Below are 27,804 nucleotides of genomic sequence, written 5' to 3' on the forward strand. Positions count from 1 at the left end.
TTTCAGTCAATTTTCAGTAACAGTCAATTTTTCATATTATTAGAAAGGTTTTTTGAGGGGACATTTCATCTTTTTAAATCACATAGGAAACAAAAGAAAACACCCTTGCAACTATTTCATATATAAAATACACATACCATGCAGTTCAGAATTTCATCAGTATAGTGCGCATCACACTTCTGCAACATGAATTGCTACTTATCATGTGCGTCATATAAATTAAAGGGGTGTAAAGAACCTTGCCTACAAGTATACATAGATACAAAGATGAGCTAAAGGAGGCTATAATTGCATGAAAAAAAATTATTTCAGTTCATTTCTGACACCTAACACAAACTCCGAGTGGTCTCGGAAATAAGAACTCTCTTGGAAGAAGGAGGAGGAAAAGCAAGGAACAGTTATTTCTCCAGATAACTACTTCCAGTATGGGTAATGATAGCTTTCTATTACATTTTATCCACAGTCCCAATAACTGCATCAACATCTACTTAAAAGCATTCCTTTCAACTTCTCAAATGTGCTTCACTTCTCAAATGTGCTTCATTTCTAGTTACCAACTAGGTAGGATGCTTACTGAAATGTTTAATGTCAACTAAGAATTAGGACAATTAGAAGTCAGAGCTCCTGCAGCACCTGTAGATATCTTGTTCTTCAAAGAAACCACGATGAAATACAAACACAAGAAACTTTCCTTTCCATGGGTCACTGTCCTGGTGTTTCAGCAAGGCCAAACAAGCTTTCCAACTTTTTGTCTGTGATTCTCTTCTAGCTACAAGTCACAGCTGGTAGGAGAAGATGCATCAAGGTGTGCAGAGGCTGGCACGTGCAGCATAGCGGGAGCCACAGCTTTCAGAAATAATAACTGAAAGGTGTAACAAGTTCTACTGTAAATACAACTCCGCAATTTCAGTTATTTGAGTATTGACATAACAAAGCATGGCTTTCAAACAAATACAGCACCTGAAATTTAGAGAGGACTTCCTTCCAACCTTCAAGGTCACCATTTGACACCAGCAACACATCAGAGCTGCTCAGAGTATTGCCTGGAAGGGCTGGCAGGTACAATGTTCAGCCGTGCTCCTCAGGATGACCAGATAAAGCTTTCCAATAAATTTAGACTGAGGGACACTGGTACAAAGCATGGTAAAATTCATCCTTAAACTCTGAAAGTTGTCAAAAATATTAGCAAATTATGCGTTCACAGCTCATGGGAGGTGGTGGCCCTGGTGGTGGCCCTGGGTGGGCTTTAGGGTCCCTTCCAACCCAACCCATTCTGTGATTCTGTGATGATTTACACAGTCAAGATTATTGCTAGCACAGTCTTTGCATAACTGTAAATGTAACTTTTATTAAATAAATACTCCTTTGCTACTGTTTTTATTTGGCATCTATTTTCCAGGTGTGCTTAAGAGTATGCCCACACATGCTTCCATCCTCTTAAGTCCTTCTCCATGTGCAGACAATTACTTGCTGCTATATTATTTCTCATCTTAAGCTTTCAAGAATGAAGTAAACAACGCATTTTTTTTGCGCTGTTCTTTCAGTCAGAGCCATCTTAGGACAGCAAAAAATAGTAACATATTCAGACACGTGCAAGATTTCAAAGCTGTATATTTCCAATGTTGAACCGGCCACTTCAAACACATAAAATATGACTTCACTAAGCAGAGTTATGCTTCATTGAAAGTCAGATCACAAAATTAATGGAAATACAAGAAAAAATAACAGGGTTTTGGAAACACCCCACAGTTCCCATTGAAAAAAAAATGGTTGAGCCAGATAAGAACACAGATGTCTGCTGATATTTTACTTTAGAAGACTTGAAGACGACCTTCCCCTTCACTTAATGGTTTACAAATCAGATCTGGTTACAAAAAAAACCTGCTACAATCTTCATTTATAAGAAGCCCTAAGAAAGCCAAGTTCCTTGCTAGCAACGAGCAGATTTCAACATAGCGGGGCCAGTACCTGCGCCACGGAGCAGCGGCCCCGAACAGCCCGGCTGCTGCCTCCGTCCGCACTCACTGCCTCATCACGAGGCTTGGGAAAGGCAGCGCCGCTTGTCTTTCTTCTGACTTAGGAAACCAGCATGCAACCCTGAACAATATGTTTATAACATTATAATCCATATTCTGTAATATGTAAACAAGTACCCATTACTTAGAGGCCGTAGATGTGCATAATATTAAATAGTACAGAAAACAGCTGCCTTCTCCTTCCTGATTGTTTATATTTCTAAAGCATCCGCTCTTTAAAATATTGTCCATGCAAATCAAAACATGCTGTGCCTAAACGAAGGACAAAACAACAACAACAGTAGTTTTAAAACACTGCACTTCCTGCAATATTACGCAAATCCCACTCCAGGCTGCAGCCTGAGAGCTCGCCTGCTTCAAAGGAGGGAGAAGCCCGAGGTGGGGAGGGACAAGAGGCACGCCTGGCTCTGCACAGCTCACCCCCAGCACCTCCCAGCACCTCTGAGACTGCTGTAAGGTACACACAGGTGTTTTTAGGTGAGGGTGCCTTCTCTTTGCCTTCCTTTGCCACGAAACTGTGCTATTATGTCTCTATACATCTGTACAGAGATTGATTACATAGAATATAGATATCAATATACATTGATATATGTAACTCAAAACATACAGACACTCATACTTTGCTGGTATGGGTTAGCGGGAAGCAAGATTTTTCTTACAATTTCCTTCAAATGTCTACAGTATGTGTTACGTTTCCCACTGGTATTAGCTATAGGTACAAACCACGTGCACGGATTTATCCACTACTAGAAAATAACCAACCCAAAACAAATGATCCAGAAGCTTTCAAAGCTCTTGTGACACATGTTTGAAGCAGCTTATAGGCTAACTGAGGGAGAAAACAGACACTGAAATCACTTTTAAACTTAGCAGCTGTGGCACATTGTGTGATCATCAACATCGCTTTGAAACGTGTGATGAACATCAGGCTACCTTACCTTCTGCCTTCATTTCCAGCAAAGCAGCATTCAAACAGAGCCCTGTACCTGCACTGCAGCAGTGCCCAAAAGCAGCTGGCTCAGGCTTTTGGGGATGAGATTTGGTTGCAAACCTGCAGGTATCTGCATTGTCTCACAAGCACATCTGCACAGAACCCACAACCCAGATTTCAGCCACTTCCCAAGGAACATCAGTTCGCTGCTGACAGAGCTACCTGAAGTGAGCACAAGTTGAGCACAAGCATCTCCTTTCCTGCTCATCCCCAAATGACCTGCAGATGCCAAGCGACAGCTTGGCTACCATGTCACGAATGAGGCACCATCAGGAACTAGTTCAGCAGGCAACTCCCTTGCAAACAAAGTTTTTAGTGGTTTTGCTGATTTTAGTTAGTAAGTATTGCTCTTTTTTTAGCTCACCAAAAAGCTTGTAGAGAGGCTCTTGTGAGAAAAGAACCTGGTGTTTACTTTCTGTCATTTTAACCCTTATCAGAAAGAAAAAGGAAAAGAAAAATTAAAGCTTTTAAGAGCCCCTGGTACCTACAATACCAAAACAACCCAAGCTGGGTTACCAAGCGACACCCAGCCTTCCTATAGCGATAAAATATTTTCTGCACTGGTGGCCATTGTTTCAGTGAAGACCAAATCCTGTGATAGCAGCAGCACGTGCTGACACACAGGCCAGCTCACCCTTCCATCTCGCGGGCTGTGAAGAAGACAGGAGACCTGCAGGACGGCACTGCTTGCTTTGACTTTGAGAAGAATTTATCTGTCCCCGGATTGAGTTTCAGCGGGGCCCAGCCGCCCCTCCGCACGTTGCTGGATCTGGCCCCTTTCCAGGTGGGGAAGCTGCCCGTGCTCCTGCCCCAAACCCGCAGCTCCTCCTGCAGCTGACTTCACTCGCAGGCTGATCGGCCGGGCGGTGGGAAGTCACAAACGCCCAGCCTGATTACCAAATCGCTGGTTACGTTAGCGTTTGCGAGAAATGCTGTTTACAAATTTGAAAGGCCATTAACTAAACACAGTGCAAAACAAGTGGTCTGCTTTATGTTTTTCTTCTGTCATCCCATTCCTACCTCTTTTTGGAAAAAGTGCCTGAGTGGTTCGAGTGGCAGGGCAAGCACCGAGCCCCAGGCCTGCGCACGCCGCAGCGGCCGCTGAGCATCCCCGGGTACCAACCCCTGCACGGCAGCTGCACCAAGTTTTCCTGATCACTGATGGCCACCAAGTGAGGGAAGTTTTTTTAAACTAGTGAAAAGACGGGGTTAGCTCTGTTTGACGTGTAGCAAGATGCTTATAGTAACCACATAGAAAAAACAAAACAAGCAGGAGTGTCGGAGGTGTCACTAACACAGCCACGAGGTCGCAATCTCGGTAGTTACCACAAACACAGGAACATCTGCAGGCAGCAGGTGAGAGCTCCAACGTGTACACAAAGAAGAAACAAGGTGAGCTCACGGGAACACTCCTCTACCATTAGGTTCACACTCGATGTGTCCCGACACCCCCGCAGCCAAACCTTCCCCACGGCTCCCCAGCGTCCCACTCCACCCACCCATCGCCTGCTCCTTCCCTGCTGCACCACACACCTCCACCTGCCTGCTGCTACCCTGCCTGTAGACATGCTGAGAAACCAAGCACAACAGTTCGAGAGGCAGCTATAATTACCTCACATTTCCAAGCACGTCTAACAGCCTGCTAGCTCTCCTGCATGCCTCTGCACATCAGCTGGGAACCACCACGCTAGGTGCAGTCTTTCCACAGCTACAAAACTGAGTACGACGAACCTTTAGATAGTGCAGCTGAGCTGTAAGTCAACGGAAAATGTTTATTGCAGATAAAAAAACAACAGCACTGAAATGTCAGATCTCCCCCGTATTTTGTTCTCACACCATTCACCAAATGTTTTGAAGGAATTCATCAACTTAATTTCTCTTGCAGTATCACCCCAAGGCTGCAAGAAGGCATCGAGAACAGCTATCAATATCATCATGGTCATACATCGTTTTTCCTAAAAAGCCAAAATCAAGCAACTGTGTAACTGCACTGCTTTCTTCTGCAATTAGACGATAAGATAGGCTGGGAAATGACATCAAGTCACCGCACTGCCACAGCCCAGCATAACAGCGTACTCTGCAGCAGAGCTTCAACATTTGCTGGAGCTTTCCTATCTGCTTCAATGAAAACCAATACCTCTGGGTTTCACTGCTGGCTGTTTACGTGAAACTAAAGTTAGAAGGCAAGCTGAGCACCATCGGGGGAATCAAGACAAGTGTGCAGCCAAGAAAGCTGATGCACAGGGAGCCTGATCTCATCCTTACTCAAGTAAGGAAGTGAAGGAAGTAAATTCATGTTCTGCCAACAAATGTTACCCCGAGCAGAGATTTTGAGAGGACAAAAAGATGTGTATTTTTAAGTACAATGAAATACAAGTGCACGTCATGGAGAGCTAGCTACCTTTTTATAACCGTCTAAATGCCATTTACAGCAGACAGTTTGGGCTAAATATAAAAAGTCACAAATTTCACATACTGAGATAACTTCCATGGAGGTGCTGAAATTACCTTTCAAACCATACAACATGACTTCTCCCTTCTCATAACAAATAGGTTGTTTTAGAACAGCCAGAAAAGGGCAACCAAGCAATGCTCTGCCATTTGTGGGAGCAGAAAGGCTGAAGAGGTTGTATGGATACTTTATGTATTGCTCCACAAGAAACTGAAGGGTAGGAAACACCAAAGGCAAAACCTCACTCAGCTCATAGCTTCGGCCATCTCTGCCTGTGGCCGGGCTGGGTCACTGCTGCCTGGGGCAGCTGGATTCAGGGGGCTGCCATGGGAATCGACTCCTGCAAGGTCTGATGTTCTGCAGCACCAGGAACCTGAGACAGGGAGAGGACAGGAGTCCAGGCAGAGGTTCACAGCCTTCAGTATTTAATCTTCTCGTTACAATAATTCTTCCATTCTAATGGCAAATGTGACAGACGGGCTGCCAGCCCCACGCTAGCCAGAGGTACAAACAGAATTCTGGATACAGCTCATTCGACAACTTATCAGATGTTTTTTCCTCCTTCTAACAAGCTCCTTTTGTATTTGATCCAACCAAGCTGCATCTTTTCTATCTGCGGTAATGTCCTGCAGCCTGCAGCAGCAGCTGGGGACAGTAGCTCTGATTGTCCCCACTTCCCAGCCGGCTTGGAGCTGCATGTCTTCCACCGCCTCTCCTATGCCTCGAGCTGCTGGGAGGATGCAGCTGCCCAAGAAGCCCTCCCTGACATGCTATGTTATGGTCAATTACTTCATTATTAGAGAAGAGTATTTTGGACTGCTTCTGCCAACCTCTCACAGCTAAATAACCAAGCAAAGCTTCAAATCCAACTGCCAATAGGAATACACATATATTAGGAAGTTGGATTGGGTTTCAGTTTCTGCTCTACAAATATAGTTGAAAAAAAAAAAAAAAAAAAAAAAACACACCACGAAGACCACAACAAACAGCTTCCATAGAAACAGAGAAATAGAATTGCTCCAGTTGTACAGGCTGAGAGCTCTCTGCCTTCAGCAGCGAGCAGGCTGTAACGTTATCTGTAAGCATCCATCTGCAGAAGAATAATGCCCATGCTTTAAGCAGCAAGGCCACTTGAATGGGTATCGAGTGCTCCGAATTCATCACTCTCGGTATGCAGTTTACAGCTTTACTTAGCCACAGAGAGAATCTCAGCATCTTACATTCCTCTTTATGCTGCGTTTGTCAAATCCTCTCTCCCTCAAAAGCGTACTCAGACGTGCTTTCAGCTGCCATTTTTTTTATTCCTCCCCTCGTGTTGAAACTCACCCCTGAGCACTGGTATGCGACACACAGGGTCTGATGGCCCTCTGCACACCTCTGTGCTGCAAGGGGGGCTCCGCGTCGCCCCCAAACTTCACAGAGTTGGGCCAGCGCTCACCTTGGGCCTAGGCCCACCCGGAGCCCTGTACTGTTTGGAGGAGCGGTAGGGCTGCCTATGGATGCAAAAAGCATCCCGGCAGTGTTTTATGTTATACCTTGCCCTTCCCTAAAAGGCCAGGTTGGAGAAGGTCTTGATTTCCCCACACACTTCCTTCATCCTCACAGCTGATCATTTCTAGGAAACAGGAAGAAGGCACAATGGCCTCACCACCTTTCTCCCCAGCCACCAGAGCAGTAACACCGTAAGGCAGCGGGGCGCTGAATTTCTCCTGAGTTTTTCAGGCAGGCGCATCCTAGAAGGTGACAAAAAGCAAAGGAGGCTTTCTCCATCCACTTGTTTTTCAGTGTTGCATGCCATGGCTGGCACCAAACCAACTGAAATCCTAAGCCTCCTAAGGTCATGTCTCCGATGTCAGTGCTCATCATGTTACCAACCACTCTGGTCATACTCTTTTAGTGCCTTCCTCCCCACCCACCAAGAGTGGCTTTTAGATAGGCTCATCATACTCATCTAATGCAAATTAAAACACTATTTTCATTGGTAAATACAGCATCGACATTTAGCAGCATTTTCATTGGACTGGATGGAAACAGTAGATACTCAAAATCAAACCAAAAAAGGTACAGAGCTGCTTCAAACAGCAAATATGAAAAACAGTTCACAGAGTAGTAAATATCAACATTTGTATGTACGTATTTCATAATTTAAGAAACTATTCCCTGGTCTGAAGAAGCAGCCTTTTTTGTTGTTCTTCAGTTCTGAAGTTACTGAGCAGGCTTCACTTTATACACTTGCACTCAGCATTAAAAATAAATAAATAAATCAGAGGCTCCTTTTCTGTATTCTAAGAAGTCAACGTCTACAGATGAGATTTATGGTCTCTTTCAAGGAAAGACTTTCATATAACTTAGGATTAATTTACATTCTGAGCTATCAAATTTTACTTCTGAGTTGTGGAAAGAGAAAGAAGGGACAGAGGGCAGGAAGAGAGCGAGAGAAGCTCTCACAGGGCTCATGCTCGGCCTTCTTCCAAGACAACTATGCCCCAGCAAGAGAAATTCAGATGGATATATCCACGTGAATAACCAACTATTGCTAGCACAGCCTTCATAGTGACAAATGCTAGAGCAGTTTGACACTAGACTAAGGTGAAGGCTGACTATGTTCAGATTTGGACATAACCTAGCACTTTTATTAAGAAAGCTTTCCTGCAGAATAAATACAGTGCAGAACAACAGATTAAAAATGGGTCAAGTTTAAAACAAATGTCTTTGAAAGGAATGTCCTCACTCTTTTTTCTCTTTTTCCTGTTATGCCACTATTAGCATTTGTTCAAATTGGATGTTTTTAGCCTTGCAACCTCTCCGGTCTTAAAATTATGCATAGGCTCCAAGTTGTCTTTATTACTATGACTTTTAGAAGATTTCCACCCAGCTAAAAATATAGCGAAGAAAACCACTAACAGCACTAGGCATACTGTCTTCCAGTTACTAGTGGTTACCACCCTACAAGCCACTGCTACACTGAAGTTAACTTTAAGAGATTTTCACAAAACCACATTTACTTGAAAATGGTGTAATGCACTCTCAGACTCTAACAAAAGAGCTACTCACATTCTTCAGATTAAGATTCAATTTCTTTTAACTGAGGTTTTACTCCCCCTCAGGAGCAAGGTCCACCCAAGTCCTTGCATCAATACGCAGCACTGGCAACTTAGGCAGAGGCTGAAGAACTCACACTTCTCAAAGTGCAGCAGGACATAACCAAACACCAAGGAGTATGTCGTGCTGATCAAGTGATAGAAGGTGTTTGGAGTCTTGTTGCATAAACAACAGTGTACCTGCTCCCCACCACAAACACTAAAGGGAGCTATATCTAAATAAAATCTTATCACTTCTAGCTGAGCACTGTCCTGAACCTCTCCTTGCAATCCGAAAGGAAAATGATGAGTGTGACCCAGATGAATCACATTCCCAGATGGACTTCCCAGTCTTTTTTTCCTGGCTAGAAAGAAGGAAATTTTTTCCAGTTTCCTATGAAGCAATAATCATGTCAGCTTGCAATACTGATAAATTTGAATAAGTAGATCAAAAGTCTCCCTGGGAGGTACAGCTTACTGAACATGAAAAAACAGAGAGGAGCCTTCATGCCTCCACCTAACCCTGCTACAAACGAGAATATAATTTTGAGCGAGTGACAGAAAGACACCACAGAGCCACAGAGCCCAGTGTACAAAGTGCCCAGCTGGGTCAGACCCACAGCTCCCCTTGTCCAGAAGGCGTCTCCAGCAGGGCAGCAGAAGGTGCTGTTTCGAGAGAACCTATAAACCATGGTCTGTGCAACCACTACCTGCTGACCAGGACTTCTCCTGACCCTGTCTTGAACCTGCTCTGACTGCCTGTTTTCAAAACATCCTCTGGCTGCAAGCTGCATAAATTCACTAGCTGCTGTGTAAACAAATACTTTCTTTAATCTGTTTTAAACTGATTCCCAACCAGTTTCATCAAGTGTCCTGTAATTCTGGTACTGCAGGATTTCTGTCAAGTTCTGCATTCACCTTACCCACCACCTTCAGGATTTTGTAAATCTTTATCACCTTGCCCCTCTCGGCTTCTCCTCTCCTAGCTGGAGCCTTGCAAAAGACAAGAAGTGCTGCTGCACGCAGGGCAGCGGTACCATCCCTTTGACCTTGAGTTGCCTTTCTCTGTACCTTCCCTAAACTACATCTGTCTTAAGATGCAGACACCAAAGCTGCGCCCAGTGCTCAACATGCGGGCACACCAATGTTTTAAACATTGGCAAAATGATGCCTTTTTCTGATTCTCAGTACCTTTCTCTTATGATGCCAAAAAGCACTGCCTGTGGTTTTCCAGCTGCTGCTGCTCCACGCTTGCAACAAGGACAGAGGGGAGCTGTGAGTGACAACGACAAGGCCTCTAACAAGTTACAACCCTCAGGTCTGAGGTCAGCGTCACACAGGCATGGTTTAGACACATTTTTTGCTTACTGGAAAAAAACTTCTGCTTGAAGACTTGTGTTTACCTATGCTGACGTTCCTCTACCACGTTCCTGCCCACTCAGTTACAACGACGGCCTTCTGGAATTCCTCAGCACTGACGAAGCATCTGCCTACCCGTCAGGAACAGTAATGTTGGTTTTCATCAGAACTGGAATTATTCTGAGGCTGGTACAAGTTAACAAATCGGGCTGCTGAGTTGAGTAATGTCTGGAAGCCACAGGGAAGGCAACTGAGATCAGTCAAGACCACTACAGCTACTTCTATCATTGTGGGAAGATTACTAAAGACAGAAGATTTATTAAGCAGGGCAGAAATCATAGGCAAAATTTTAGAATGTTCTAAAACTAAAGAAAATAAAAAAGAATGACCACACCTCCATGACTGATGGATGAGGATAGCAAACAATCTCTTTTCCTATCACCTGATCAGATTTGGGAAGAGTACCCAAAGGGCTTTTGAGACATTAAAGACCTGAATTTTGATCTTAAAGGGATTTTTTGGACATTCTCTGCAGCTCTGTTTATTGGCATTAATACCAGCCCTTGTTTAGTCTACAGCTAGCCCTCCCACCTGTGAAAGTGGTGGTGCTTGAAGAAAAAAAATAGAAGTATAGGGTAACGCGTTTTTCAGTGCACTTCCATTCATTTCTCCCTTACCAGGCAAACATTCCCTTACAGTCCTTAAAGTCAGAGGACTGATTCTGCCCGAGTTTCACAAACAACTTGCCCAATCCCAATGCCTTCAACTGAGCTTGGAAAACAGACTGAGCAATCCCCAGGAGCTCAGCATGCCTTGTGTGGGCTGGGATGTGCCAGCAGGCACTGCTGCTCACTCAACAGGTGGCACTGTCTTTGGACACGACACACTTTGGGTCTTACTGCATGATGTGAGTCGGTAGTATTTGGAACAAAGAAGTGCACCAAATATTTTTAAATGTATTGAATAAATTAATTGAAACTTTGGTATTTGTAACGCAGTGGAGGGGGGTTAATCTCTTTTTTGTCTTTTATTTCCTACTTGACTTTTGCTTGGATTTGACTTCTCAAGTCCAATTCACTTCTTTCTTCTTACCTGTTTGAAGTTTAGCTGTTACATGTATCCGTAATACCAACGGACCATTCCCTGCATTTACATATAAATAATATACCAGACTGTAATGGATTGTTCACAGCATTTCAGACAGTTCATGGAGGCAGCTACTTGATCATTTCTATGGAGGAAATCAGATCTCCTGCAACACTAACTCTGGTAACGCTCTGGCACAATGACCAGAAAGCAAGGTCCCTAGGGCACTTTCAGATCCATCAACCATCAGTCCTCACTCCTACTTTGCAATGAGAAATGACTGTGAAGACAGTCTTCAAAACTACCTTTTACAAAGTTAAAGGAAAATCCAAATAACATTAGAGGGAAAAAAATTTACTATCATAGTGAAGCTTGAAGCAGGATTTTTCTGCTAAAGAATTCTGTATTAGAACAAAACTGAATCACCACAATACGGACAGAAATGAAACAAAAACTTATTCAAATTAGAGGGTTGCGACAGCTTATCACAGAAGAATAATTGACCAACAATGGTAAACAAAAGCCTTAAGAACATCTGTGATTAATGCAAGACCTTAAGAAAACAAGTATTTTGGCTCGGCTGCCTCCTGAGCACTAGCTGTCGTACCACCGTAGGAACTGTCATCTATCACGCACAGCTCTGCCAGGAGCCGTCCCCTAAAAGACAGCACACAAACATCACGTCGCATAAGTACAACACTGGAAATCAAAAAAAAAAAAAAATTAAGACAGAAAAAAAAAACAACGCTAATTTTGAAACTGAGAGTTTCATCAGACTCTGAAAGCTACTGTTGTCAGCCATAGCTGGTAGTAGATTTAGGTAACACGGCAGCTAAGCGTGCACTCTCAATGAGAGCAAAGCAGTAGTAACTTGCTGGGAGTCTGCTTCCAACCAAATATAAGTACCACATTCCTTTTGTGTTTTTCATCTTAAAAAAAAAAAAAGAAAAAAAAAAAGTGTATCCATTGCATGTAAAAACAAAGATCTATCCTATTTAATGGAAAAAGGCATTCCCCCCCCCCAAGAACTCCACTAACCTCATGATTCTGCGTGCTGTCTCTTAAATAGAAGTCTTTTTTTTTTGCTTCTTTCTGTTTCCCTACAGGCCAGCCAGTCAGAAGCACGCTGCACTATGGTACCATAGTGGCAAAGCCATGCAGAGAACTTTTTGAACCCACTCAGCAAACAGGACAGACAGCACACCCCCTCCTAGCCCCCAGGGCAGAACGCGGGGCCATGGGCACCCCGAGGCAGAGGTCGCTTTTCCTTCCCTGCTTTTCTCAGCCAGGCACCCACTGCTCTGCTGGACACACCACTGGCATCCCCTCTGCACATCTGTCCCCAAATAGCTGGATGCTAAAAACAAAATAAAAAGCACTTCCATTCCTAAATGGAAAGAAAATTATTAAGTGACTTTGTTATCAGTTACCTACTGCCACCGAACAAGAGAGATCTCTTTGCAGTGCTACTCTGCTGGAAGCTGAAGCAGGAGGCACGTTTCATCTCCTCCTCTGCCAGAGGGCTTCTCTGAAGGAGCAGGAGCTGGCCCCCAGGCTCCCAAGCAGGTGAAAATGGCAAACCAGCCGGCAGAACGAGTGCAAGATTTCAGACCAGACAGCAAATTAAACACTAGCAAATGTGGGAGGCATCAAGAAGTTCAGGAAAGAAAAAATAAATAAATTAAAGGAAGGATTTGTGTAGTAAGAAATGTTACCAAGTAGACATTAGTGTTGTTGCAGTGAAGGGAAAATAGCTGGAAGCATTAAGCTGCATGGCGCTACGTGTTGCGGCCTCTCAGTCTTGACCACACAACCAGCAGCTCCAAATTCCTCTGGGGACTATCAGGAGAGAGCAATTTGGCTCCTAATTATCATGCATCACCATTCCCTCACGTAACGTGCTGACTTTCTGATTCTACACAGGGAATGGTGTTTGCCTCAACATTCAAGTAAAAACAGATTTTCACATTATTAAAAGAATAAATTTCTCTTGAAAGAAAAAAAATAAACACCTTTCTTACTTATATAGATTTTTATCTTCTCCTTTCCTTATGATTTAAATATTTTCTTTCACTCAGGACAGTCTGTTTACACTTTTAAACAAAGATGCAAATAGTTCATTAAAATGAAGCCATTCTCAAACGTTCTTCCTTTCATCCTAAAAATTATTTCCTCCCTTGTCCAGCTCCAGATGTTCTGCCTACTTCAATCCCACAAGACATCAGAAAGATACAATTTCATAACCTAAAGACAACTTTCCACTCAATGTTACATCTGCTGTCTTTTCCTTGTGAAGTGTCCTAAGTAACAAGTCTGCTGCTCTGAAACCGTACTTATCTCTGTTTTACTTTCCTTACAGCCTTTGTACGCAGAATCTGTTTTCACAACATTTTGAAACCTGCGTGTGCAACAACTTGTTAGCGAGTAAGCTGCCAGAATACACACACTTGAGATATTAGCATGTGCTAAATCAGGTTTTGAGTTGTAAGTACCTTACTCGGGCATTCCAAGTTTGTTTAACTCAGTGAAACAGAAAAGGACTATTACTATCACATTTACCTTGGCACATATACTCAATCCTCCACAAAAAAGCACTTGGCCCCACATAAGTCAGAGGCAATGAGTAACATCATTTATAATCTCCTTAGGACAGGCAATGACCGTATCTCTAACACTGTAACTCATCCCTCTCCTCTCTCAACTTCTCTGCTCTATGTCCCAGATCAAATCTTCTGGTTTCTTTAATCTGCATTTGCTATTTAAAAACACATTAGATTGGAAAAGGCTCCCTGTAAAACATGTGGTACTTTCTAAAAGGAAACAGAAGAGCTGACACATGAAATGAAGACAATGCCTGAAAGATGCACTTACAACCTCGATATTTGTCTTTTTATATCTATCCACAGCAGTGAAGAAACATTCACTTTCATTTCCAAGGTGCTGCAGGACTGCCCCAGGGATGTCCAAGCTGAGCGCTGCCCGTGTCTGCAGGGGTCACTTCTTAGCGCTCAGCCTCGCCTCACACCCCAGACTGACGCACCGAAGGGAAGATGCAGTCACCCTCAGTTGACTAGCACCGTTTACATGTGTTCATTTATATCTGTCTTGTTCCATTTGAATGAATTATTAATTTGAGGTTCCCTCTACTAGGACTTTCATCTGTTAAGGCATTAAGCTATTAAGGGAGGTGAGGCACATGATGATGACAGGTTAGTGAATCTAAGATGATTATCTATTATCCTACGTCTTTTATGAATTGTTCATGCTTGACCACAAGGATAATGGACACAGTAAAGAAGAGTAAACAGTTTCATCCGAGATTTTTTCAGCAAGACCAAACTGTAGCATTCTGTCAGTCACGTGTAACTTGGCCTGCGCATGAGAGCGGCAGTGATCCCGGCAGGAATTATGTTCACAGAGGTGGAGCACTACAGGTTCCTACTATAGATAACCTTGTCGCTTGCTCTACTGAAATAATCTGAATGATTCACACAAAATTAATACAGGTTTGATGGTCTAAGGAAGTGGCATTTTGTAGCAAGGGATAAGAATTTCAGCACTAATTAAAAGGCCTGAGGAAAACAGAATTAAAGTACAAAACACAATGTCAAGTTGCAAAAGAAACAGTATGCGTATTGCCAGTGATAATTAAAGGAAATATTGCACATGCACTTTTCCAAGAAGAAAAGTTAATTCAGTGCTTGCAAGCGCCACGCTTGCTCCTGTCCGTGCCGACTCCAGGGCGTGCAATCCCCTGCGTGTCCCCAGAACAGGTTTTCCTTGCGCTGCCGATCCCTCCTGCTTGCTTGAAACTCCCTCTGACCTCTCCAGCAAAAGAGAAGCTGTCCTGGCTGCCAGGTTTAGCATGGCCCAATGTTTTAAAAATAATAACAACTTAACATGTTAGCAGCACGCACTTTAATAAGAGAAGTTGAGGAGGAAAAGCGGTGATGCGGCTCTGGGAAGCGGCGAGCAAGCAGCTGGCCGGCAGCTGGCGCGGCCGAGTGCGCACCCGCGAGCTGGAGGCGAGCGCTGAACTTTGCCCCATTTCCCGAATTCCCGTCCCGTGGCTCCTGCCTGTGAGCAGCAGCCCCAGCGCTCGCAGTCCACAGGGCTGTTTTCTTCAGGTTTGTCAGCAACACGCTGCCAGCTCCGGGCCCGAAGCAGCTGAGTAGGTAGCAGCACCTTCCAAAGAGAAGGTTTGTGTCCTGCCTCTCCACCAAGCTGCCTCAGCCTCCCACCACGCTGAGCGGGGAATGGACAGGGAGGCCCAGCTGCGAACAGGCCGGGCCACCAGCAGCTCCCCTGCACCCCGCGGCACCTGTGGCACTGCACTTCGTGACCTGGGGTGCTGGACACCGCACCTAAAGCCTCTACAGAAAAATCCGCACATCCCGAAGTAAATATCTGACTATTTCTAAATCACAAAAGAAGTTGAAAGGTTATTCTGTTTTTCCAAGAACTTAGTTTCTGTGCAGCTTTCCTTTTTCTTTCACTTCAGCTGCGGTTCCGTTTGTGCCTTGCTAAGTCTCTGCTAATTCCCACCCTCAAATTGCCCCCCCCTGCCCCCAGGTTCCCTGTTAGTTCACCTGAAATGGCTTTTCAGCCCTGCAGCCCCCCCAGGTCACCTGCTCACAAGATCCAAAATACCCTTCTCCCGCTTCCCAGAACACTCTGAAACATTTTTCCATCCTTTACGTGACCTCACCCTTAAGGACACTTTAGAAAACAGCGTTCGATGCCTTCTGACTCACAGCCAGTGGTTTCACTGGCAGCCAAACATGTGCACTCCAAAACACTCTGCAATCTAAATTGCAAATACAGTACAAGTATATCAAGTTCCCTTTACAGTTTACGGCTTCATATGCGAGTGGAAAAAAAATCAAAAATAAACAGAATCAAATGCTATACCCTACCTTATGGAAAGGACTTCAGTTATGGAAGGACTGTGAACGATTCGTCCAAAAAGATATCCCAAGCGTCTATCTGTGCTTTGATAAAGCTAAGCAAACAGCTTCCAGCAATAAACACAGGGGGAGATCTTTAGATGGCAGTAGGTAAAAAAGCAAGTACAAACTCACACTGAGAAAGAATAAAGTAAAGGAAAACATGGTGGGGAGGAGAGGAGGGAGAGGAACCCATACCTTTTTATCCCCTGAAGTGCAAGATGGAATAAAAAAAAAAAAAACACAAAACTTGTTACAGAATGATGGGTTTGGCATCAAAATTCATAATTATCTTCTCCCTTCCTTTCACCTCTCTAAAATTCTAAGTTAATTTCAGAGCTTTCTGAACTTCTTCCCCAAGGCAAAGATATGAAGCAAACTTCCACTGGAAAACTCCCTGCTTCTTCTCCGTGGCAAAGCACAGCTGTGGAAGGGAAGGGCGTGCTCTCTTTGAAGTCTTGTTATTAGCAGGTCTATTTGTTAAATTCAGCTCTCCCTCTTGCACTGCTCAAGTGATCATGCTGTGCATTTTGATACCTTTCACTTGTCTGCGTCAGTTGCCTGGCCTGGTGTTCTCTCAGGTGCCCTCAAAAGAAGAGCCTCCCAGGCTATCCAGTTTCATCATTGCTGAAATCACTGAGGATTCAAAGTTAAATGACCCGGGTCAGAAAGAGTTGGGAGCTCTTCCTCCCTCTTCAAAATGCTTAAGTTTCAGGTAGTTTTCAGGGCAGTGACCACGTCTGTCTGCTCCACTGCACCGAGAAGCCAAGTCCGCAGCTCACACGGCACACAAAGCACGTTGCACACCCCTGCAACCATTGCAGAGGATGGAAAAGAAAAAAGGAAAAAAAAAAAGAGGCAGATCATCTGTCATTGGCTTTTTAAGCAAGTATCACTTGATGTTACAAAAGATCCAGTTCTTACAGAATAATGAAAGATGGGCTTCTTAAAAAGCTCTCTGTTATTCTTAAATTCCAATCAGCAAGTAGAGACAGCAAGACAGATTACAAGGTAATGACAGAAATTACACGTGTGATTCAAAGTTAACACAGGAAAGGAAGCTGGTACATCCATCGTATTCCTGGTTATAACCTTTATGATGCAGGCTTGAAAAAATCCTACAGCCAGCACTTCTGGGCATGTTTCGGCAGAAACAGCTACCGGGACAGAGGAGAGGGAGAAGGCCTGACGGCTTCACTCGAGGTTTATAAGCACGGTGAGGCTCACCAATCTAAGCCTTATGAAGACTTTGAATCTCGGCAGCAAGTTGCAGGCTTGGACCAGACCCAGCGTGGCACCGGAGCGGGTGCAATAACCCGTGATAGTGGCTATCTGTATTGCTTGCACTGCAAGCGCGCGGCAGCCTCAGCCGCAGGTGAAGGCCTCGCTTTGCTGGCTGCTGAGCAAACAGAATAAAATGACAGGCCCTGCCTCAGCAGACCTATAGGGAGAGAGAAAAAAGACAAGCAGATACATCGGAGCACAGGGAAATAACAGCGTAATATTTGTCAACGTGTCGCGAGCTACAGTGCGACTTGCCAAGGGACGCAGCTGGGCTATTTCTCATCGATTAATGAACGTACAGCTGCAGTGGTGCAACCACCCAGCCTCCTGCCTGTGTCCACATCAGAGGACTTCCATCCAAACGGTGAGGACTCTTACCTTTAACTGTGCTTAGCACACCAGCACAGCTCACACCACTCCAAGAGGCTGAGCGCTGCAGGCTGGGCTTGGGCATTTTCATTCTCCTGCCTCAGGTGACTATCGTCCTGCACAGAGTAAAGCTTTAGAAACACCTCTTCACTATTACCAAACACCAGGTAACATTTGCATGGTCAAAAGATAAGTGATGGGTTACAGAGGCAGAGCCTCCATTAACTCCTTCATGGCCAGAGGCCTTGGATGACGTGGGTGCTGCCTCCAAACGCGGCCTGCTGCAGAGGTCACCGCACCACCCATCGGTTACGCCACCCACAAATCTCAAGGCTTCTTCTTTTGAAGTAAAAAATTTCATTAACTCACTTTTGGTCTTAGGGACTTACTCCTTACTTGGCATTTCCTGAAAAGATCCCTACAGTTTTTCTTTGAAGTTCATTATTTTTCTCCCCTCCTCTGTCTAGCTTCCTAGGCCTCAAACACAAGGAAAAATCTTTATTTCCCTGCTTGAAAGAATGCCTTGAGTTATTAGTATTTCATCCATGTTACAAAAACAAGGAAACACACATCTGTTCTTAACTTTCAAACAAGTAATAAAACGGTAAAAAGCCTAAACTAAAACATTTGTATGTAGATCTTAGAAACACAATCTAGAATATGCCTTGTGGTGTAAAGAAGAACCACCTTTTAGGGCTTCATGGCAAAGTGAATTACTCATCCCTTCTCTGTATGTCAAAGTCCTGCATTGGGCACCATAAACAACCAGCTCACATTTTGTTGATAATGACATGTTTATAGAACAAACCTCATTGTATTTTTCTACCAGCTAAGTGTTACAAAAAGTTTTGTGTGACACATTTCCCAAGCAGCAAGAGACTGTATGCTTCCAGCAAGCCCAGGGAAAACAGAGAGAGCGCCTTTCAGGATAGCTAACTCAAGAGAAAACAAAACAAAGCAAAACAAAACAAAACAACATGAAAAAAAATACACTATGAAAACCAGAAAAACAAAACAAAACAAACAAACAAAAAAATCAATTTTGTGCATAAGGCTCACTTCCACATATTAGACTGAAAAATTTTCCCTCATCCTAAAGCAGGAAGAGACCTCGTCCCTTCTGCTTCACACCACCAGTATAATGCCTCAGGACCCTCCTATCATCCTGCACAGATGAAATCAGCACTCTGAAAACCAAATGAAAATGTTGCAAGGAGATGACAGTCATGGTTTCATACCTACTTGCAGCCTGTGCTGAAGCTCCAATAACCCCTTCTTCCTCCTAACATGGTATCTAACAAAAAAAAAATCAAAAAGGAAGCAGCACTCAAGAGAAGGAGGCTCCTCCAAACAATGGAGATCAGAGGCACTGGGGGACAAAGGTAGAAATGAAGTGGAAAACAACCAAGTTTGGAACAGGGTAGGGAATGTGACCTCTTGTCTGCCATCTGGACAAAGGAGGGGTTTTATCAAGGCTCCACAAGCATACAAGGCATTTATTTTTGGCAGAGTGGAGAAAGCAAAAGCTATCATAAGGTTGTAAAAGGAGAACAAATATAGTTGACCTAACAACCTAGGAAAATTGTATTTCCAGCCACACACAGTAGATGTGTGGATTAGATGGGGAAAAACTAAACAAGCCAGAGCTGAAAAAAGGAAAGCAGAAAGTACTGACTTCAAATGACGGAACTCTGGACAAAAGCTGAACTGGGAAACTAGCAAGAAAAAGCCAGCTCTAAAATTTTACAGTCCACAGAATTGAGATATACAGCTGGAGAAGGAGGTCCGAATCAATGACAGCATGTTCACATCAGCGGCCTGATTCAGCACAGGAATATAATGTCATATGCTGTGATCAAAAACACAAAGGACTTACGGGGGGCTGGGGGTTTCTGGTTTAGCCACATGGAACTTGAGCTGATGACTGAACCTTGAATAGCTGCTCATACCTGCAGCCCACATAAGTAAACAAAGTCACTGAACCTACCCTGGTTAAAATTATACCCTGCTGTAAAAAAAGAAAAAAAAAAAACAAAAATCTCATCTGCTATGGAATGTCTTTGTGTCTTCCCCAAAGGTCAAAATGAATATTTTGTTTTATTTTACGGCTTTCTTTTTGTCCAGACCAGCCACTATTATGCATGGTATTGAAACACTTACATAAAAACGCTAACTTCTTCTAATTCACACTTCTTGTTTCTCTGTGCAAGCATGTACATAGGCCAGCCTTTAAAATCACAGCATTTCTTCTTGCTTAATCAAAGCCTTGTGTGAGGACACTGACACACAATAACTTGGTGCTATTCAGCCAAATCAGAACACCCCACGTTCAACAAACAGACGTATGAAACAGATTTTACAAATCCATGACATACATGTCAGAAATATTTCACAAGTGATTTTCATTTCCAATCTTTGATGACCCTTTTTTCTCCAGAAAACAATGCTCTTGAGCAGATTGGCTTCAGCAGCACTGAGCATACAACCCTCAGTCTAACGCTCACATACATGTCAGTAGGGAAGTAAGAACCAGAGAAAATAGGAGTTCAATCACATCCGCTATCAACTTTTAAACGCTGATAAGGAACCCATGGAAAAGAGCATTTGTGGACATGAGCAGCACTGCGGCACAGCAAGCCCTATCTGCTCTCTCTGTAGCAGTGAGGACGTGCCACTCCACTGAAGTGGATGGCAGTTTTGCTCCCAAACCCTTGAAGGACAGAATTCCTCCATAGTGTGCACACACATGAGCCAAGCCATCTCCTCCTGCCACCCTCAGGGTAACGGCGCAAAGCACAACCTGACGTTAAAACATGCTAGCAGTACCAAGAAACCAAAACGAGCCCATTTTTTCTAAGGCAGTGCTATTCCAACAGCAAAAGGATCCAGAAAGCAGCTGTGGAAGTGAGGAAGAAGCCCCATGGAGATCAGCCTCTCCAGCAGAGAGCAAAGTGCCTCCCCTCCAGCCGGCGGGGCGGGATGCCCCTCCGAGGGAGCTGCCGCTGCACAGCGCCCGCGAACCCAGCCTGTGCTGTGCCTCTGAAACAATACGCTCAGCATCTTGGTTCTGCTTTTCTTATTTCTGGTTTCCATACCATTGCTAATAATGAGCTGCCAGATGGCAAATGAAAAGAGTGTGCTGTGTGACCTTCAGTTGCTGAAGCAGAATGAACTTGGGGGAATCCTGTCACTGACAGGCAAGCACATCGCCTAGGAGGTGCCAAAATGCTTGCACTGCCAGAGCCTCTTAAGGTGGAGGAAAACTACTCATCTGTCTGGACTGCTGGATTTCCGTGAGGCTGTGAAGAGGAGGAACATAACTTAAACACAATACGGCAAGATCATGAAAGCAAAATTAGAATTTCTTTCTGCAAAGTTGTAGGAAACCTGTGCCTATGTGCTTTTGCATGTGTTTTGGAAACACCCAAGACACACCTTTATATAAAGAAAAGGGGAAAGAACTAAAGTTCCCTCACTTCCTTGCTCAGAAAACATTCATTGTTTGGATAAGCCACTAAATTAACTTCAGCTGTAGAGAAAATGACTCATTAAAGAGAACAATCAAAAATTTCACTGGAGAGAGGGGGAGGAGGTAAGGAAGAACTTTAACCTTCCCCCTATCCTGCCAAATAAATGACACAGTAGTTTGAAAAAACAAACAGAATGCAATAACACTTCTTAATAAATAAGGCTTAAAACAGAAAGCTAGAGAACGGAGGTGAATGAAAAAAAAAAGTCAAGCTAGAGATGATTCTGGTAGTTCTTGAATCATGTTAATCCTCCAGCTGTACTCAAACTACATCTGGAACCGCTCCGTGGAGCGGCAGGAAGGCAGAGCTATCTTTCAGAGCTTGCTTCCCAACACGAATCATAGCGTTAGAAGCTCATCACATAGTTAAAAGCCAGTTTTGTTCTTGCAATCACGCATCTGCTGGACAACGTGCATTCAGCTTTTATATCACACCACAGGGGACAACACGCAAAAGACTTTTAATGAATGAACAACAATTTTCTTCCCCAGGCTCATCTGAGCAGGGAATGTTTCAGGGAGACTGATGCTTCCTCGTGTCTGTCAGTGACTTGCCAAGCCTCCTATAATGAACTGGGGTCTGGGGGCAGAAGAGGGTCCCTGCCTGTTTCTCATGTGATGTCTGGAGTAACCCAGCAGCTCCGAACAACCGCTGTCTAAAGCCATTACACGTACGTATCACTTTCATCTGAAAATGATTTCCATGTACACATGGCCTTATCTAAACTAGAAAGCCTGATTCGTCAGAGAGGCTTTTGGTTTTGGAGGAAAGGTTTGTCTGAACTGATGACAAGCACAGACAGCTCCACCAGTATGGATGCTCAAAGCAGCAGTACTGCTGGTGAAAGATGCCTTTTCTTATATACAGCTCACTATCTTTTTACCTGGACCAAAACAGGCCATAATGGAAAAGTGTTTTCTCCATAGCATAAACACAGATATACCACGTTTGAGTCCTGTAAAGCAAAGGCTACAATTCAGTGTTCTGCAGTCTCGTTTGTTCTGAACACTCACCATACAGCACTCCTGTGTCTTGTACAAGTCCTTCTCCTTTACCTGTTTCCTCTGCCTAAATGCAAATGCTAAAACGTGACCCAGATCCATACGGCACCATTAACATCACAAGAGACATTTGCTAAAGGAATAAAAGCTGATGAGCTACTCTAACAAACATAGAAGTAAACAAGCTTGAATCGAGACAGATCAAATGTCTGCACCAATCTGCAGAAGAATTTTTGGAAAAGATGAAATACCCAAGGTAGGAGATAAATTAGACAGTGAATTACAGATCATTTTGTAGCACTTTAGAACTAACTCATTAGTAGAGCTAATTAAAATTAATGGAGACTTGCTATAAATTCAAACAAGAACAGTGTAGTAACAGCTTACAGAAGAAAAAAAGTTTAAAGGGACGCATCCTAAAAGGAGGTATATGATGCCCCAGCCCCCTCAGCTACAAGCGGGCTACAGCAATTTATATCAGCTGCAGATTCCTCCCCTTTCCCACCAAGATGAGAAATATTTCATAGCACTCATGCACAAGGATCATCGTGCAAACATTCCTCCAAAATATGTTTACACAAATGTTACCAATATCTTACACCATTTTTTTTCCTCTAACAATCCTTGGCACGTCAACGCTTCCTACTACTGCAAGCACACAATGAAATCAGCGTAACTTCATTCATACCTATGTTTAAAATTTTATAACAGCCTATCAAGCTAAGAGATTATGATTCATCCAAGCCATTAAAGCCCAATTACACTGACTGAAATGTGAGCTCCCAGCCCCATTCCGGTTTCTCCTTTTGTTCACTCTTTCCCTGTACCCCTGCCTACACAACTTTGCCTTCTATAACTTCGTGAAACGCCTCTACGCTCTTATCCTTCATCACACCGAAGCTCCATTTCTCTGTCCTTGTGGTTTGTCCTCTCCTCGCGCCATCACGACCTCTCACCATGCCATGTGCTGTCTGCTCTCCTCCCTCAGATCACACGAGGTCCTGTAACCAGGTCTCTTCTGTGGCTACGCTCTATTTCTGCTTGATCATATCAGTTCAAATATATTTAATTATCATGTATGTACTGACACTTGACTTCACGGTGGATTAATTCAAATTAAAGTGATTAAAATAATCAAATTCAGATTAGCAAATGAGGAAACTTATCTTTTTTATGTTCTTAATGGTCATTCTCAAAGGGCGATAACCAGTAAATCATGCTGATTTGCAATACAACCTTTTAATTTAGCATTTGGTGTAGTCTCCAGTTAGACAATGCCATTAGTGTATATTTATGCAGATTCTCGATCAATAAAAATTAACGGCCAATGCAAGTCACCATTTGCTCGTTGGTTAAATTTCGTATTTATGACTCCTCAAGCTGTACGTGAATGAAAACGAGGATGAAACGTTGATAGCATGCTCTGTGCTTAGTTATCAGTCAAGTAGAAACTAACAAAACATCCTGGATACATAAAGAAGTTGCTTAACAAAATAAACCTTGCATTTAATTACAATTTATGTTTTTAAAGCTGATTCCACATTTAGTAGATGAAACTGAATGGGCTAGGTTATTATGGACTCCCAAACTTCAGATTTAGTAAATGGGTTTTTTTGGTTGTTTTAAACTGAACAACTGCAGAAAAGAAATCTTTTTTCCCATCTATTCAATTTCAGCTGATCTCACTCAACTCTGAATATACTACTCACATAATCACACTAGCTGTCTATTAAAATCAAAACGAAGTTCTCTGAGTATCTACCATAGCAGCTGCTGTTCTCAAAAATGAGTTTTTAGCATTTGAAACCCCGATTCTGGATACTTCTTCAATCATGCTCGCTACAGCATTAGCTTTTATTTCCCTATATATTCGATAGTTACAGTGACTGAACAGGTCCGTCTTAGTTTAGCTAAAATTGGTATATTAAAGCACATTTAGTTCCAAACCCAGGTTTATTTTTCAGAAAACATTCCAGAAGTTATTCCAACCCGAACCACCCTACTTTCTCAGCCTCAGCTTGCCTTTCTCTCCAGGGACGTGCTACCACCACCTCAGGGTCAAAACAGAATCTGAGAGAAATGTAAATATTTATTCTCTTCCCGGAAAAGCACTCCACGGAGCGGAGGGAAAAAAGGGGATGCACGCCCAGGGAATCGCATCGGGGTAACCCGAGAGCTTTGCTACGCCGGTACCTTTCCCTGCAGGCAATCCCTCTGCTCTGAGGGGTAGTCCCTCACTGAAAAGATGCACCCCGTTTCCCAGAGCTTCCCACCCAAAGAAACACCCCCGGGTGGCCGGGCGCGGGTGACGCCGAGCCGTGCCAGCCCCTGCTCAACACAGGCTGGCGTGCACCAGGCTCCGAAGACACAATAACATTCCTCTCGCTGGCTTCGAGCCCGGAGGCTAAAAGCACCAAATAACTATTCATTCTTCCATCTTGAGACACATTCCTAACCTAGTTCAAAGGCCTGAAAAAACATGCCCTAGCTACATGCCTGCACACCTCCAGAAGGGCTTTTCCCTTGCACCACAGCTCGCGAGGAAAAGAAGTTTCACACCAAGAAGAATGAAACCTATACGAAAGTTTTGTTCCTGAACATTGTTTAAAGCATTCGAGGCTGAGCTGCGTACAAGCTCCTCAGCTACGATGGCCCATGTAAGAATGAAGTTTCACCATTTACGTGTTCGACCTACGGCGATTCCTAGCAGGGTGCTGGGAGGGGAGGGGAGCTGGCCGGGACCCGTCCCGCTTCCACCACCGCTCCCTTCTTCTGCTCAGCATCGTCGGCCTCTGGGCCCCCAAACTGAGATCGGTGGAAATGGCACAGGGCTACACACCCCAATCAGGACGTCCAAGGACTGCCAGCACACTCAGCTCATGTTCGCCAGATGATTATGTAAAGTCAACAAAATACAAGATTATTTCCAAAATATTGATGCTAGGACAAATATTAACTTTCAATAAGAAAAATATTTACAGCTTTCAACCTACAGCTTCCTAAACAAACTAAATTCCTCTTTATACTTTTTATTTTGCCCTTTCTCAGAAAACTGCATGCTGTTATGTGCAAAATGAGAAAATATAAACAAGTTACTAAATAATACACCGACCTAACTACAGTCACTGTTACTTGTACAGAATGAGTCAAGGCACAACTGCTGCAGATGCCCCTGGTCCTGGCCACATCTCCGTGGCTGGTGCAGCTCCCTGACCTGTCACAGGCTCGCTCTGCTCCCCACACCAGCCGAAAAATAAGGCAGAACAACGCAGGCATCCCTGCACGCCGCCTGCCTCCCCCGAAGGCAGAACAAAAGGAGCAGCAGGAGCAAAGGCCAAGGTGAGCCCACCCTTCTCAGCACAGCGTGCTGCTTACATCTGCCCCAACGCCTCGCAGGCCCACACCCCAGCTGCAGCAGCCAGCCTGCTTGTTGAGATTCCTCAGCCAAGGCAGAGGGGGAGTTCCCTCTGGTTCTGGTTGCTTTGGCACACCTAAGCTGTAAAATGCTAGGGTTTCCTTACCTCTGGTTCATATGGATCACGTATGTGATCAAGCCATTAGCTACCTAGGACCACCCCAAAACCAGGCCGTGTGTCTGAGAGCACTGCCCAAACACTCCTTGAGCTCCAGCAGCTCAGTGCTGTGACCACTGAGGAGCCAGTTCAGTGCCCAGCCACCTCTGGGTGCAGAACCTTTCCCTAACCCCCAGCCTGACCCTCCCCTGTCCCAGCTCCATGCCGTTCCCTCGGGTCCTGTCGCTGTCCCCAAGGAGCACAGACCCCACCTCTTCCTACAGCCACGCAGCTGTGCTACCCGCACTGGTCTCTTCCATGAAATGCAACAATACTATGGAAGGAAATATCCTCAAGGATATATTCCAAACTAGAAGGTTGCTTGTTCCTGTTCTCTAGGGGTAAAAAATATCTTTTCTAACACGTAACCTGTTCTCCAAAAGCAGGCCAGCTATGCTGAAGATGAATCACCATCCAGTGCTTTAATCTAGATACCCTCCCTGCCACGATGTGCTGTCAGCACGTCTTTCTGCATCTCGCAGCAGCGCAGGGAACGGGAAGCTGGGGTCTGACCTGAAGCAAGGAAGTCACAGCTCCAGCTCCCTGCCCCCCTCCTCCACGGTCACTTACAGCTGATAAGCAGCGGGACTCAAACTAATAAATGCTGCAAGAGCAGCAATGAACTCAGCCAACCTGCTACCTCCATCTGTGCTCCAGGAGCTTCTTCCATTCTCTTGACGAAGACACGTGCCTAGACACTGCTCAACAACCATGTTACTGCTGATGTCCATGTGCCCATCAGCTCGTGAGGAGGATGAAGGCGGCTTGGGGTTGGCTTGGTTGTTGTTTGTTGAAGATTTTTCTGGTTTGGCTTAATCTCCTTCACTCCAGCTTTCCCCCCCCCCCCCCCCTCTTCAGGGAACTGCTCGGCTGTAGGGCAGCCCCTGCAGAGCCGACTTATTGAGTGGCAAAGCCAGCCTAAGGAGCTGCTGCCCCACAGGTGTGCTTTAGCAAGCACCGTGCACCACACCAAACGCCAGATCACTGGAAGCTGACAAGAATCAAGGCTGATGGATATGTCACGTTTTCCTTCAGATTCTGTATTTCAAAGAAAACTCGTCCCATGCTTAGGCGCCCTAGCAACTTACAACTATCCGACCTCCGCAGACTGGAAAACAAACAAACAAAAAATACACAGTAAATTACAAGCAACCCCTAGATGCTCCCACACTACTGCCTTCCTGCATTTGCACCCTGTATCAGCAGACAGTTCAGATGCACAAACACACTTCAATAGTCCTACTAGCTGTAAGGAGTGAAACACTTACAACCTGATTCCTTTCCCCCTGAAGTGCATCTTACTTGGAAATTTAATAGGGTATTTTTTGCACATCCCCAGCTCCCAAATAAATGGAATTTTACAACAGTTGTCAAAACATACACAGGCAAATCTTCTGTGCCGCGGCACAGGAGCAGTGCCCCTCGTCACACGGCTCAGGCGGCTGACAGCAGGTCTTTTAACTAGGCTCCCGAATTCCTACAAGCAGCTGAACACAAACAAACTTTCGCTGTCCCACCTACCTGATCAAAACCTCCTCTGAAGAAAATACAGTTTGCAATTACCCAAGGTTAAATCTCTAATAATAGTCTTCAGAGAACATGACCTAGATGTGTCAAACATGATCAGAGAGATATATATCAAGACATCTTTTAGTTAGTTACGAGCGCCAGACTTATTTAAATCTCCTTTATCTGTTCACACCTTGGCTTTTGTTACATTTCTCAATATTTCTGTAAGTGGAGAATAAAGCTGTTAAGCTTCAGAATCTTTTTTAAGTTACTGACATCTCTCCTTCGTTACCTTTATCTCATGAAGTCAGAATAACAACCATCATGATCCCCGTTTATCTAAACCACAGAATGATGTAGAAACAGAATGCCGCTACTCGCTTTCACAAATAGGTACTCTGATATGTCTTATTACACATGGAAGGCCAAAAGCCAGCTCTTAGCGCTCTGACAAATTGGGAATTTAGATACATTTGTTAATATTAACATATATGCATTGCTGTTTTCACCACAAAATGAAAACCTCAAGATCTGCTGTAACAAGCCGTAACATTTTTGCCATTTTAAATCTTCTTTTACAAGATATTCT

General features: G+C 44.1%; 1 protein-coding gene across 3 annotated transcripts in view; it reads right to left on the reverse strand.

Moving 5' to 3' along the window:
- Positions 1 to 27,804, reverse strand: part of IRS1 (insulin receptor substrate 1) — a 50,779-nt gene that overhangs the window by 12,231 nt on the left and 10,744 nt on the right. The window contains exon 2 of one of the 3 annotated variants that reach the window (XR_011099237.1): positions 16,488 to 17,391. The exons of the other annotated variants lie outside the window; for them this stretch is intronic. The gene's annotated coding sequence lies outside the window, so the exon portion shown is untranslated. The remainder of the gene's footprint in view (positions 1 to 16,487; positions 17,392 to 27,804) is intronic. 3 annotated transcript variants of the gene reach the window in all.

Source organism: Anas acuta, chromosome 9 (assembly GCF_963932015.1).
Source record: "Anas acuta chromosome 9, bAnaAcu1.1, whole genome shotgun sequence".
NCBI classification, from domain to species: domain Eukaryota; kingdom Metazoa; phylum Chordata; class Aves; order Anseriformes; family Anatidae; genus Anas; species Anas acuta.